We start from the raw sequence: 15907 nt of genomic DNA, 5'->3' as shown, positions 1-15907 counted from the left end.
TCGTCTGTAAGGGTGAATATCCCATTGTGTGGATGTGCCACACTGTTTATCTATTCATCTATCCAAGGACATTTCGTGTTGTCTCCTCCTCTTAGCTGTAGTGAATGATGCTGCAATGAACATGGGTGTGCAAATACCTGTTTGAGAAAAGGTCTGTACCTTGACTGGGGTGTTGGTTACACAGGGGTATATACCTTCAAACTCATGAAATGCTACACAGAAAACCTGCATGTCCTGTGAACACCCCCATTTCTCTCATGCCCACCAGGGCAGGCTTCGGGGTCATCTTCCATTCCTCTGTGCCACCTCCCCCTACCCCTGCTGGGCCTGCCCCTGGGGACCTGGAAGGACAGCCCCCTTCTGCCTGCCCTCCAGCCTTGGGGCAGATCTTGGTCGGGGGTCTCTTGACCCCTGCTTGAGCTCAATTCAACTCCACACCCAGCTTGGCCTGGGAGACATGTTCCCTGTGGGAATGGGCAAGACTTCCAAGGAGACCCTGGGTGCTGCCCCTGTGTACTCCTAGATCCTGACTCTGGCTGGACCTCTAGAAGCGGCCTGTCTGGCCCATCCTCCCACTGCCCCACCTGGAGTGGCCCAGGGGCAGGACCAGGTCCCTGTGCCTTTGGGGAAGTGTCCCGTGTTCCCCTCAGCTTTCAGGGGCTCCTCGTGGAGAGCATCAAGCTCTCCCAGCACGCTCGGGTGGCTGCATATTTATAAAAACAAATCAACAGTAGAGCCGAAACAGGCTTAAGGATCTCTCTTTTCTGGAGGAAAGTTCAGTATTGCATTAATAAAGAAACAGTAGGAATCGTGGCAAAAATAATCAAAAAGCAGCTCTGTTGGAGAGGAGGAGCTGAAGCCAGCAGCTCTCTAGGGAATCTATGCCTAGTCTTCAGCTAATTCGTTTCTGAAATAAGTTTGATCTGCCTTAAACATAATTAAAACAGCTTATAGGTTCTGCAAAGATGATGCAGTGGTCGAAGTTCTGAAGCTGAACTAACTGGCGTCGCCTGTCTGCTTGGGCATCAGTCTCAGCGGTGTGCTGTGTCTCACCCACGTGAGTACGAACCGAATTTTCTCTGTCTTGGTTATTGCACATGCTGGAGACCACACAAGCCCAGTGTGCTGGTATCAGCTGTGGGCAAACCTGCTTCCCAGCTGGGCTGCAGGTCCCAGCCCCAGGGATTCCATCCAGTTGGCTTGTCTGCCCCCGAGGAGCTGAGGCAGGTGAAGAGAAGCACACCCTGGACATATATATATATATATATATGTCCAGTCTGTCCAGTCTGCAGTTGGAGCCGCCTAAAGGCCCCTGAGTACCACATACCCAGGCAACTCCCCACCCAGGTGGGTCATGGAGATCAGTGCCCCTCAGGGCAGGTTTCTGCTCCCATGGGGCTTGACAGGTGGTTTCTAAAGAGGCACGATCTGTGAGGCCCACTTTGCTGCCTGGCATTCGGCAGCCGTCCTCAGAGAACCCCTGCAGCCCACGTCCTCGTCTGGGTCTCTCTGCTTGAGGTTAGGGGGTCAGAGCTGCTTCCTATCCCAGGTTTCATCAGGGGGCCTCTCACATGCCCACAAACACAGGCTCGCCTTGGATGGCAGCAGCTGGCCTGTCCAAATGTCTTTCAAGCACTCTAATTTTCCTGGTGGTTCTTCATGGTTCCTTTTTCTCCTCCATAAACTGATATTTAAGAGGGGTTATTTGATCTACAAAGCACACAATGTATCACTAGTTAATTCATTAATGATATCAAAATGACATATTTGGATAATAGATATACTAGCATTTTGTAAATGTTAAGACTTTTATATAAAATAGTATTGCCAATAATATAAAAATTTATTATTGCTATAATGCCACATTGTCAGGATACCTTTGCCCTACTGAATTGTACCAATATTAGGGTTCAATTTTGGAAATAGCATTGTATATGCAAACATTCCAAAGGAAGGCCTTTTTAGTTAAAAATAAAAGTAAAAATGGTCCATTCTAATGCTAGATGTGTCATTACTGTAAACCCAGAGAACCTTTCTTGAGGTTACAAAAAAGACCGTATGGTGCCCATTTTAAATTCACCACCTACATAAAAGAGGGAGGACACGAAACTGAAGTCAGAAACCTGCTGAGCAGAGGCTGGGCCTAGAGCAGCCGTGGCGCCGCAGGCGGCTCCGGGGGGCATTCTCCACCAAGCCCACTGCATCATGCAGGGCGGTGGGGGCTCCTCAAGACTGACCACGTCCACACCGCTCACAGGCAGTGACTGACAATGCAAGGGGGGATAATGTGTGGCATAGCAGGTGGGGACAGCAATGAGTCTCAAACTTGATATGTCTACAGCTGCTGTCGTTAATAGCATCCCTGCAATGGTGTTCCACGCAGCCAACATTTCTCCCATTTTTCTTGTCCATCATCTATTTTTGGGATAGGGAACTGAAAGATATACTTTCTTTAGAGTTGATTTTATTTTTTCAGCATCATCTTCTGTCCTTGGACTTTTTTCCTTCAAATTACCTGGAAGCCCCTGGAAGCTCTCTGGTGTTCATGGAATTTGCTCACATCTTACTTGCCTTCTGGAGCTGGTGACCATTGGAGACCCCTGCAACACTAATGTTTGCCACGCCCTTTAATAAATTCTGGGAAGACGTCAAGTAACAACAGATGTAAAGAAGCAGCACATCTATCCCCAAGTCATTTCCCGACACCATCTCAGTTCAGAGATTCCTTACAAAGGAAGCGGACTCAGTGCTGCCCTTCACCAACCAACAGACACGCCAAGGACAAAAGCCCAAAGACACTGGCCACACAGGAAGCTGACTTTGAAAATTAAATACTTTTGGCAAAATACATTATTTCAAGTTTTTCACTTAAAGTGAGATCTGATTAAAATGTTTTATGTTGCATTATTTCCTTTTTTATGTGCTAAATTAAAAACCAGTCTTTTACCATGGAGGATTGCCAACGTATCGAAAGTAAACAGAATACTACAATGAGCCTCAGACACTTATAATCTGGCTTCCACACCACCACCATTTTGCCAACCCTGCTTCATTTATGCTTCCTGCCTCCATTACTACTTCTTTCAAAGTGAAGTTTACATGCTTTGAAATGCACAAACCTTAATTGTATATGTTTGACAAATGATACATTCATTTAACCTAAATACCCATTGAGCATCAATTTTCCATCACCCCAGGAAGTTCCTTCATGATTCTTCCTAGTTCAGTCCACCTCACTCCACCCTGGGTGACTAACCTTCTGAATTTTGTTTCCTCATGGATCAGTTACGCATCTTCCAGAACATCACATAAATGAAATGCGATGAAGTGAAAAGTGTTTGTACCTCTTTGTGTTTAGCTTCTTTCACTTAGCATAACGCCTATGAAATGCATCTACATTGTTGCATATATACTTAGTTTATTTCTTTTTAGTTGAGTAGTATTCCATCATATGAACATAACAAAATTGTTTATCCATTCTTCTGTTGGGTATCATTCAATTGTTGCTAATTTTTGGTTATTATCAATACAGTTTGCCAAGGTATTCTGAATTTGTTATTTTCCAAGGTTGTTTGACTCCTCTCAGTTCTTTGCACTTTCAAAGGCAGTTTTTATTTTTGTCAATACCTATAAAAGTCTGCTGGGATTGTGATTGGAATTGCTTTGAAATTTTAGGTTAATTTGGGGAAGAACTGACCACTTAATAAGATTGACTTTCCAATCCATGAACATTGCTTATCTCTCCATTTGTGTTTTCTTTAACTTCTCTAAGAAAGGTTTTGTGGGTCTCAGTAGAGAGGTCTTACGCATCATGTATTATGTGTAATGCCTTTCTAAGCATTTTGTTTTTTTATGCTATTATAAACAGTGCTGCTATAAAATTGTCCATATTTCCAGTTGTTGACAGTTAATAGAAATGCCATTGGTTTTTGCATATTGGTCTTATATCCCATGACCTTGCTAAATTTACTTCATTAGATCTGTAGCTTTTTCCTTGTTGATTCATTCACATTTCTATGGGAACAATCAAGTCATCTGCAAATAGGAGCAGTTTTACTTTTCCTTTCCCAACATTATGAATTTTGGTTTACTCGTTTCACTGCACAGCCTGGTATAGCAGGTACAATGTTAAACGGAAGTGAGGAGAGCAGGCATACTGGCTGTGCCCCCATCTCAGGGGAAAAGCATGGGAATCCTTCACCAGTAAGTATATTATCTGTGGACTTTCCATAGATGACTTTTATCAGATTAAGATAGTTTCCATGTATAGTTTGCTAAGAAATTATAATAAAGGAGTGTTGAATTTCATCAAATACTTTTTTTACATCTACTGAGATGATCATTTTTTTTCTCCTTTATTCTGTTAATGTGTCAAACTGCAATGATTGATTTCCAGACCCTAAACAAACCTTGCGTTCCTGGAATAAACCCATTTGTTCATTTCTTGATTTGACTTCCTTTGCTAGTATTTTGTAAAATATTTCTTTTGCATTTCTTTACATAAAAATACGGATGTATATTTTTTCCTCAATATCTCGGTCAGGTTTTGGTACCAGGGTTGTAAGATAATCTCTCAAATCCATTTTATTCAAATTTAACTACATGTAACTTAACTGTAGACAAAGACAGAAAGGAGAAAGGGCAGTCATGTCTCAGTGTTATTAGAATGAAAACATGTTTTTGCCATTGGGAAAACAGTTCTGGGCTGATGGAAGGAAGAGAAGGATAAAGCTGAACGGGGAGGAATGGTGGGAAGGAGGAGCTCAGAGCTGACGAGGCACGGCCAGTGGTTTAGGGCTCCTCACTCCCACGTTTATGACGCCTGAGCTTGAACTTCACTGTCTCCTCAAAATGTTTATTAGATTTTGGTGTTCAAGTTACAATCAAAGTCATTGGGAAATAGATTAATGTCTTTCAAAAATTAAATCTAGAAATCAGTTGAAACAGGCCTATCAAATACTGTCTACAAAACAGCATTTTAAAGGTGATTGGAACAAACAGAGCTACCCCATTTAGCACGGATGCCTATCAGGGGCCTGCCATGCCTGTGCAGTGCTGGCCGGTGGCTGGGGCCTGGGGGCAGTGACCAAGGGAGACACGGCTTTGCTTCTCAGGAGCCTGGAGCCCAGCAGGAGGACACAAGGGAGGAGGCCTTGCCCTGGCAGGACTGGGAGGGCAGGTGTGGAGGCAGAGTGGTGCTGGAGGTGAGATGCAATGTAGCCAGCTACATGGGAGAGGTAAGTGGGAGCAGCAGGACACCGTGACAGACAGCTGAGCCAACCAAAGACCCTGGCGAGTTGGAGAAGGCCCGAGGGATCGCTGCCATCTTCTGGGCCAGATGTGCCTGCCCTTCCGACATCCCACACTGTGGGCTTTCAAAGCTCAGGCTGTCAAACGCAGACACCACAGCAACCCACTCTGCAGTTGCTAAGGTAACCACACACTAATATAAGTAGCAGAGTGAAATTAATCAGGGCCTGTAACTTGGGTAACTACCTCATGCACCAGTGTAGCGTCTTTCTGTGGTGACAACGTGGGCAAGTTCTGTGCTCTTATCCAATTTTTGAGTGTGAAAAAAATCACCAGGGCGATGGCACTGAGTACACTGAGTTTGAATTGGGATGACCAAGTCCACGCAGGCAGGTGAAGCCCTTGGATGGCAGGCAGGGGCCATTCATTCTGGGGATGAAGGATATCTTTGGAGAAGGGCAGATTTTGTCATCTGCTATCGACCTTCTGTTTCTAAATCTCGATCCCATCTTCAAACTTGCAAGATAGTAGATTATGAGGCACTTTCCAGTCTGACCTAAACCCCACTGCCTGTGCTCTCTTCACAGCAGAGCCATGATGTGAAATGTTATTACAGACTTTCTTCTTCATTATCTTCTCCACTAGAATGTAAACCCCACTGGGGCAGGGACTTCATGGTTATATCCCCAGACCCCAGAACAGTGCCCGGCCCATGGCAGGCTTACAGACGCTTGTTGGAGGAATAAGTGAATCCACTGGCATAGAAAATGGCAATTGTTGAATTTTATAGATTGAGAGTCCCTTTGAAAGTATCCAGTTCAATCCCTGGATACGGCTGAGAGCATGAGAGACTTGGAGTCAAAAAGCCGGATTTAAGCCCTTCCCATGACAAGTATCTATGGGCCTCGGTGAGTTTTATATCCCAGCCTCAGTCTCCCTGTTGTAAAGGGATGTAACAGGCCTGGCCTCACAGGCCTCCAGAGGACTAAGCGAGAAAATCCATGTCAAAGTGTTGCTGAGGTTCTGTGAGGACGTGACGTGGCAGTTAGGATTTTAATGTGGAGAGAAAGAATCTGTCCACAAAAACCACGTGGCGGATCTGGCCCTTGTGGTCTACGAAGAGGGTGGCTTTTGGGGGCTCAGGTGTGTTTTATTTTGGTATTGAAACTATTATAAAGGGATTAGAATTGCATTTTTAAAAACTGCTCAATAATGGAGGTTTCAATATCAGCTACTTAGGAGGGAAAGGAAACAATTTTGGGGGGTGTACTATTTATGCAAATAAGTTATGTATGGAAGACTGTATGTTAACTTTTTCAGGACACAAGCCCAAAAGTCAACAGAAATTTGAATTTTTTTTCTATTTTCATGCTGAAATTTAATTCATCACGAATTTGCTTTCAAGGGTGAAATTTTCTTTCCTCAACTTTTACATGACTTTGTAATAAGAGCAGTTGTATGGGTTCACAAAAATAAAAGACGGATGATGGAGCAGAGATGTTCAGTGTAAATATTTAGTACAGGGGCTGGCGGCTTTTAAATTTGCATCTTGAGCTCAGTGTATCTGCTGATTTCCCATCTGCTAATATTTTCCCATCTGCTAAATACCTGCTACCAGGGGAAGAGGACGTCTGTCTTTCCCGCCCTGCTTAACCTCCACGTCCCCTTCACCTGAACTTGGAAATAGCTCCACTGTGTTGAGGAGAGCACAGGCAGATACACTCCAGCTCTGACCAGTGGCAACAGTGATGACCCAGGAGTATACCCCTACAGAAGCTCAGTTAACCCAAGGGGCTCACCTTCCTCCAAAGGCCACCCCGGGGTCTCTTTCTGCCTCTATTGAGCTGGAAACCCAGGAAACAGCAGCTCTCTGGGGACCCAAGGCCAGCACTAGAGAAGAGGGTCTGTCTTTCAAATATCCACTGCAAACAAGATGGCCCAAATAGTGCACTTAGGAGCCTGCAGGCTTTGGGGTACAGCAGCGGAGAGGCTGCTGGGCAGTAGGAGGCCAGCGGGGAGGGTGGACCAGGTCTCCTTGTCTCCTTGCTTCTGCACTCACCCATGAAAGATCCTTGTACTCAGAGAGGATTTGGCTTTGGAGACCAGGAAAGGACTGGAGCCTCACCCCCTCTCACACTGACTTCCTCCCCTGGTCTGCACCATCTCCCAGACCAGGATGGGAGGTTGCATGGAGCATAATGTCAGCACTGGCCCCTCCGCCCGGGGTCCCACACATGCTCACTCTGGTTCCAAATGGAGACTGTGTTGGAGGCTGTGTGCGAGTCACGGAACTCATGCAGCCTCTGCTTGCAATTTCCACCAGGAAGAGCTGCCCCTTTTTCACTTTTAAACCCCAAGCAGGGCTTAAGAGCTCCCAGCCACTCCCTTCCAGAGGCCCCGGGAATGGCCAGCCGGGAACGCTGCTCTCTCTCCCGCGGCCACAGGAATGCCTGCTCTCCAGTGTCCCGACGAGCCCACGGGCAGGCCGCAGGAACAAAGAATGAAATGGCCCCAAAGAGCAAGAGTTACATTTCATGCTTAAAATCAAGGCCATCCCAAGAGGAGCCAACCACGGAGACACTTGATTGATGGCGGCAAATAATTATTCTCAGTGTTGCTGTGAGCTTGCCTTCGTAGAAAGCCAGAGATGAATAAAATATATGAGAGCACATCAAAATATAGTGCAAGGACAACATATACAAACAGTACATTAAGCATTATGGAAGACAATAAACAGAGGTGGAAAACACATCCGAGTTAGCGCTGGGCCCGGAATCCGTGCGCATCTGCGCGAATGGGAAGCAGCGCCACAGACGTCTCCGTGTGGCCCCTTCGGTCCCGGGAATATTTCATTAGTTGGAAAATCTGAGCAGATTAATTGCTACCGCCGCCTCCTTCCTGAAGGACAGGTTCCTGGGTGCACAGCGCGGCCGCGGCTGCTCCTCTGCCGCCAGGCCCTGGGCTTCCCTCCACACGCAGAGTGCAGTGTCAACAGAAATGCTACAGTGACATTTCTCTCTCTCTCTCAATTACTTGTAGGCTTTTCACTGCCCGTATAAAATACATATTGTGCTCCAGCGAGATCCATTGTACCGAGGTCAGCGGGAACTCATTGTCCTTTTTAGCTTCAGAACAAGACAATACTGACATCTGTAAGATTTGCTGTAAATAATCCAAGTGCTATAGGTACCGAGTGAGGGGCAGGAGAAGGTAAAAAAGAAAGGAGGAGGGAAGGCAAAGAGGAAGGAAGAGGGAGGGGGTGAGGTGGGGAGAAGGAGAGAGGGGAGAGGGAAGAGGGAGGCAGAAAGGTGTTGAGAAATTTACTGAATGCTAAATCATTCCACATCCTGAATTTGTCTGGGGAAGGCTTCACCAAATCGTTTGCATCATTTCAGAGGAAAATAAATATTTGGCAAATACCTACAGGACAGCATCAGCTTGGATGCCTACTGCAGATGGCCTCTGCTTCCGGGGCAGGATTCATCCTGCAAACCATTGCACCAGAGAGCAGTAGGTGCAGGGGCTGTGCCCAGCCCTCCAGCAGAGTCACACATGTGGCGCTCCGGTGCATGGCCTCGAATTCTAATTGGAATGGCAGAAGTCTATGATTCTGATTAAGTGCAATGGAGTCATTTACTTGACAATTCAAATCAATAAGTTAAAATGGGGTGGGGGTGGGGGAACAACCTGCACAAAGATTCCAGCAGCAGAAAGGCCTACTGGGTGCCGGCTTTGCCCCGAACTGCCTGCCTTTTAAGTCAGTGTGTGAGAAAATCAAAAGTGTATTTGACAACCAGTCAGTGAGAAGCTCTTCTCCGAAGGAGAGATTTTTCATGGAAAAGAAAATTTGGCGACAGGCAGGGGACTGTGCTTGGGATGACAAATGAGGGACAGAAATTCTAATGGAGACTCCGTGCAGGCAGAAGCGAGACTCCTGGAAGCCCCGCTTATCTTTTTCTTCTCTACCTGTGCAAGAGGCAGAGACCGTGCATGCATGTGCGAGTGTGCATGCGTAGCGGGGAGAGACGGAGAGATGGAGCGTGTGTGCATGAATGTGTAACAGGCTGAGACCAGGTGTGTGCGTGTGTGTATAAGAGGCAGAGACCAAGCGTGTGTGTGTGCGAGCATGCATGCATTGTACTGGAGAGACACAGTGTGCACATGTGTGCATATGTGTGCCTGTCCCAACACACTTCCCCAGTCTCCGGTTTGAGCCCCTGTCGGGGGTGGACAGAGAGAGAGCTGCTATGAACTTGGCTTCCAGCACGCACAGGGCTGCTTCTCTGGGTGGGAGGCAATCGCCACACTTACTCACGGGCAGCGCTGATGTTGAGGCTGGCCCAGCAACAAATTCATTTCCACTCAGGACTTTTACCCTTAAAGACAAAATCTCTTCAGCCTGTACCTTTTCCCTTCGGTCATATCCAGAAAAGTGAGCATGTGATTTCAATTTGAAATTAAAAGTCATGTCTGAATAACAACTGCATTCTCATTTCCTAATACCCTGGTTTTTACTACTTTGCATTCAACTGTGAAAAGTCTTTTAAAACTCGGAACAGCAGTAAAACTTGAATGAATTTTTGACCCATTATTGCATAGCGGGTGCGCCTTCCAAGTTGGAGAGACTGCCAAGTTCTCACCACCTAATATTTCCACTTTAATTGTGCCACTTGAGAAATTTACGTGCCTCAAAATATGGCATGAATCTTACGCTTATTGCAGTATCATTAGCAGCAACATTTAAGCAACATCTGTGTGCCATAGAACTAATTGAAGTAGCAGAAGTGGCAGCTGTAAATCCACAGGAAGATGGCAGTTTGTACCCAGCACTGCTGAGCTAGCTCCTAACTGTCAGCCTGTTCCTGCAATCTGCTCTCGAGTGCCGCGGTACAGGCACACAATGTCCAAAAAAATACAGCGAGAAGGCTAATGATCCTATTAACCACTTTGCTGCACCAATTTGGCTGTTTTTCCAGTTTCCTTGTTGAATTTCATTATAAATTTTGCCATTCCTGTAAAAAGTCCAGTATGAGACGTGTCTGACTTTAAACTACTTACCTGAGCCGAGAAACGCTCATCTGGCCAGGCCAAACCGAGGATTGATTTTTTTGTTGTTGTTTAATAATTCTTCCCACCACACCCCCGCTCTTTTTTCAACTGCTTAAAAATTTTTCACACACACATTTCTGTAAAACAAAACAAAACAAAACTTTTAAATCTCTTATAATGTTGATATTTAAAGCAATGGCATTTTCTTCCCATGGACATAACATTTTCAATAATCAATACAAGATGGCAGCCCTAATTTATTATTGGTGGGGAGCGGGGGGAGCAGGGGAAGAGGGTAGGGCGAGTGAGGATCTCCCAGAGTTTGCTGAGGTGTAGATGCGGTCAGCTTATCTGAGAGCCTGTGTCATCCCTCCGCTACACAGTGGCTTGGACCCAAAAATGCACTGACTGTTTTTCTTCAATATGAAGAAAAATGAGGCTGATTCTCCCGCACAGAGTGCAAGCTAAGTTGGGAGCAAGGAATGATCCCGGTGCCTCTTGTTGCAGAGAAACAAGGGCTTAGGAGCCCCTGCTTTCCTTCCGAATATCCCCACATTGAGCACAACTGGAAAAAAACATTTCCAACACCTCCAAGAAAACCCAGCCCCATTTTGGTTTTAACTCTGCTTTTGCTCGTGTTTGTCTTGGCAGGGGATGGATGTTTCTCCCTTGGTGCCCTCAGACAATGATGTAACTGGTATCTTTTGAAGCACTCAAGAGTGCTGGAAATACACAAAAGAAGACCTCCTTCAATATATGATGACTGGTGTGTTTGCCAACAACCCAACTTCATTAGAAAATTGGCACGTCCACCCAGCTGCCATGTGACACGCCGTTAACTCCGGACATTTGTTGTCTTAATGCTCAAGTACTCAGGGACTCAACTGATAAGGGAGAAACTGTTTGGAATCCACTGAACCCCATGCCTAGGGTGGCCGCCACCTCACGGTATTGAAAATCAATAGCCACATGACTGCTGAAAGGTCGGAGGTCTCCAGAATTAACTTCCTAGTACTAAATTACTACCCCTTGTTTCTTGGTTTATTTTCTCACAATAATACATTTTAAGGGCGCCTGGTTAAAAACCACTTACGAAACACACAACGAAAAAAACGGAATCACTGGCGAACAGCTGCCAGTTCCTCCCCCCAGCCCAGGGAACATCAGGATGAACGATGCTGACAGCTCCCTCAGCCTGCAGGCGGGGGTTGTTGCCTCAAAAAAATCTCTTTCTTTTTTGGTGGTGGTGTTTTCATCTTTATGGAAAAGGGTAAGCTTGTTTGGAAGCGATCCATCTCTGACTTACCAAATAATGCAGCTTAGTAATACGTTGGGCACCACCCCGACCCTGGGATGCTGCTTCAAATGCCATGTCACAGAAGGGAGACTTGGGAAAAGGTGATGCTTGTGGCATTTCATCAGAGTTGAGAAATAAACTCCTATGGCTAACCACGTGGCATCCTTTATTTTAATTTTTAAAAAAATTTTGAATTTCAATAGCTTTTGGGGTACAAGTGGTTTTTGGTTTCATGGATGAATTACAAAATCCTGAGATTTTATCGCACCCATCATCCGAGTGGTGTCCGTTGTACCTAATGTGTTTTTTTTTTTTTTTTTTTATTTTATCCCTAGCCCACTTCCCACCCTCCCGCTTCTGAGTCTCTGAAGTCCATTATATCACTCTGTATGCCTTTGCGGATTCATAGCTCCCACTTGTAACCGAGAACGTATGGTTTTTAGTTTTCACTCCTGTGTTACATCACTTAGAATAATGGCTTCCAGCTCCATCCAAGTTGCTGCAAAAGACATTGTTTCATTCCTTTTAACAGCTCAGTAGGATTCCATGGTGTACAGACACCACATTTTCTTTATCCGCTTATTGGTCGACGGGCACTTAGGTTGGTTCCGCATCTTTGGAATTGTGAATTGTGCTGCTATAAACATATGTGTGCAAGTATCTTTTTCATATAATGACTTCTCTTCCTAGATACCCAGGAGTGGGATTGCTGGATCAGATGGTAGATCTGCTTTTAGTTCTTTGGGATATTTCCATACTGTTTTCCATAGTGGTTGTACTAATTGACCTTCCCACCAGCAGCGCAGAAGCATTCTCTTTCCCCACCCATGCCAACATTTTTTTTTTTTTTTTACTTTAATAATGGCCATTCTTGCAGGGGTTAGGTGGTATCTCACTGTGGTTTTAATGTGCATTTCCCTGATGATTAGTGATGTTGGGCATTTTTTCATAGTTTTTGGCCATTTGTGTACCTTCTTTGAAATGTCTATTCATGTCCTTTGCCCACTTTTAAATCAGATTATTTGTTTTTTTTTCTTGGTGATTTGTTAGAGTTCCTTGTAGATTCTGGATACCAGTCCTTTGTTGGATGCATAATTTGAAAATATTTTCTCTCATTCTGCAGGTTATCTGTTACTCTGCTGATTATTTCCTTTGTGTAACATCATTTTCTTTGGATGTAACTTTGGTATGAAATTCTTAAGCATGAATGTCCCCCACTGCCCTTTTTAGAACATGTGCTCTCTTCACCTTTATACTCATAAATATTGAGGTTGTCAATAATAGATATGCGGTTTCTGTCTGTTGATAGCATACTGGAAAATGAAACTGAGAAATAAAAAGTATTAATTTGTTAAAAATAACAAAACACCATTAACAAGCAGCATATATAATTTTCAAAACTGTATTTTCCATAGCAAAATAAATTAGTAAGAAGAATGGCATGGGTTTTTGTTTTTTTTGAGACAGTCTTGCTGGAGTGCAGTGGCACAATCTCGGCTCACCACAATCTCTGCCTCTTAGGTTCAAGTGATTCTCCTGCCTCAGCCACCCAAGTAGCTGGGATTACAGGCATAACACCACCATGCCTGGCTAATTTTTGCATTTTTAGTAGAGACAGGGTTTCACCATGTTGGCCAGGATGGTCTTGAACTCCTGACCTCAGGTGATCGACCTGCCTCAGCCTCCCAAAGTGCTGGGATTCCAGGCATGAACCACTGTGCCCTGCCTTAACTCATTTTTGAGAAAAGGTCTAGCAAACACCAGTCTCAGTAACCATCGTGCACCGGTGGGTCTTTTAATGTGAAGTTTACTGAAGGCATGGCCTTTGCAAGGGCTGAAGGCTCCTTCCCAGGCAGCAGCGTCCCTCCACTGAACCCCTTCTTCCACAGGCTCTCCTGAGAATTTCCTCCCAGGCCTGAAGGGCTCTTTGGGACACTGGGTAAGTGATACTTCATAACTTTTGCCCTTCGCACCGGGTCCATGCACGAAGCCTGTGTTTGGGGTGAGGTTATCTATCTAGATACGCTGCATCCCATCTTGCTCGGCTGCAGATCTGAATACTCTTGGGGCCAAGCCTTGTTCTCCAAAACCCAGGCCCTGCAGGTAGGGAATCCCAAAGTCAAAGCCCTTGTGAGGTGGGGTTGGACTTGTTCTTGCCACCTGCTGACACATCTGGTCCTGTGAGAAGGGAGATGGATTCTAGAAGCAGTGCCTGTTCCGGAGCAGCTGGCTTGCTGAGTGACAGGGTGCACCCAGCAGCAGCTGCGCAGCTTCTCAAGCTACCGGATGCTGCTCTTTGCCAAAGAGGACCTGAGGCTCCTCCCGGGACAGGCGGGCCCGGGCTCTGCCCACTGCTCCTGGTCACTCTCTGCCTCTGCACAGGGCATCGCAGGGCCTGTGGAGGGGACGTCTACAATGTTGGCAGAGCCTGGGTCCTTCGCCAGCTGGAGCTCTGCTCAACCGCTGCGCCGGGAGGAAACCCCTTGCCCAGGGCTGGCTGGAGGGGTCAGCATGCACCGCTGCTGGAGTTACCCTCTGCACCAAGTGTCACCAGAAACGGGCACGCTGCTGTCCTGGACAGCGGCCTCATGACCTGCTCACATTTTTAAAAACTTGTGAAATATCTGATACAAAAAGGCAAATATGCATAAAATACATATGAAATATTTTCTGTAAAATAATATTTGACTCCAGTGCACACACAACCCAATTCAAAACCAGATCAACTTCCTGCTGATCTGATGGACTGCCCTCCACCTCTGCCCAGAGGGAACATTTGTTTTTATTGATCATTTCCTTGCATTTTAAAAGGATTTATCCTATGTGTATAATTGTGTGTGTACATTTGTTTCAAGGGATACACTTCTTGAAGGCTTGTCTGTGAGATGTATAAACTAGACTTCCACCACATGTAATCTCTCCTACAGCTTACTTGGTTGACCCTTCAAACTCTCAGCTTCATTCATGCTATAGCTAATGGCTCCAATTGTTCAAGTTCTCAGCTGCATAGTATTTCATCATGTGAACATGCCACTATGCGTTTCTTCATTTTTCTCCATACACGTTTGAGTTGATCATGGTTTTTCATAAACAGCTGTGCTGTGGATGGCACTCCTGCAGCTGGCGCCTGTGCACACGTGCAGAGCTTCTCTAGGGGAATGTGCTCGGGAGAGGAATGGCTGCTCAGAGGGCGGGCATATCCTCACCTCCATGGGATGATACCAAGTGATCATCCAACGTCCTTCTTGGAACATTTAACCAGAGTGAGCTCTAAGTGTGCGTGGGTATTTGTAGGGGATCCAGGCTTGACTCTAGAATAAGGAAGGGTCGTCATTACCTAGTGGGATCAGCACAGATGTTGGGGTGATGGCTTCAGGCCCTAGTCTAGACTTCCTGGTGAAAAGTGAGGTGATTCTGGGGCAGCAGAGATACAGTATCGCGGAGATACAGTATCTGACAGGATGTTGTGGGCGTCAGGGGTGTCAATATATGTGGAGGTGCTCGATAAAGAGCAGACGTGTTGGCTTTTGTTGATGATGTTACTTGTTTCCTAAAACACTTGCTAAAGATGCCAGTGCCAGATGTAGAGGCCGACACGAGGAAAGCGGCCTGAGCAGATCACGCTGAGGTGTTCAGCCTGCAGAAGGGACACCCTCGAGAGTCCTGGGTCGATCGTTCGGGCTTGGCGGCAGCATGAGGAGCATAAGAGACTGAAATGAGTGGCTCCTAAAGGGTGCCTCCCCCAGTGCTGGACAGCACGGAGGTTCTCTCTCGGAACCAAGGCCTGGCCAGGCCATGCCCAGCACGCCCACTACCTGGCTTTTCACTTCTGTTGTGACTTAGTTGTTTTCTGCACCATTTGGGCACAAATTCTGTTTTTTTTTCCTTCTTTGGGACAGTCTCACTCAGTCACCCGAGCTGGAGTGCAGTAGCATGATCTCGGCTCACTGCAACCTCTGTCTCCCAGGTTCAACCTATTCTCCTGCCTCAGCCTTCTGAGTAGCTGAGACCACAGGCGCATATCACCATGCCTGGCTAATGATTTTTATTTTTAGTAGTAACGGGGTTTCAACACGTTGGCCAGGCTGGTCTCAAACTCCTGACCTCGGGTGATCCATCTGTTTCAGCCTCCCAAAGTGCTGGCATTACAGGCATGAGCCACCGTGCCTGGCCCACAATTTTTTTATTTTTTATTTTAAATAACTCAAAACAGTTCTTTTCAGAAATGCTTTTCTCCAGCTGGTTTGTGAGAACTACATTCCTGCAAGGTTGGGACTGAACTCTGTGCCCCGGGCGGCTCGATCTACTCTG

At 45.9% G+C, this 15907-nt stretch overlaps 1 long non-coding RNA gene across 1 annotated transcript in view; it reads right to left on the bottom strand.

Moving 5' to 3' along the window:
* The window catches only part of LOC107000310 (uncharacterized), a 44391-nt gene that overhangs the window by 11659 nt on the left and 16825 nt on the right, over positions 1-15907 (bottom strand). The window contains exon 3 of the long non-coding RNA XR_001447365.3: positions 10309-10436. This is a non-coding gene — a long non-coding RNA (uncharacterized LOC107000310). The remainder of the gene's footprint in view (positions 1-10308; positions 10437-15907) is intronic.

This window comes from Macaca mulatta, chromosome 9 (genome assembly GCF_049350105.2).
Source record: "Macaca mulatta isolate MMU2019108-1 chromosome 9, T2T-MMU8v2.0, whole genome shotgun sequence".
NCBI classification, from domain to species: domain Eukaryota; kingdom Metazoa; phylum Chordata; class Mammalia; order Primates; family Cercopithecidae; genus Macaca; species Macaca mulatta.
This window is presented reverse-complemented; position numbering and strand designations above follow the sequence as displayed.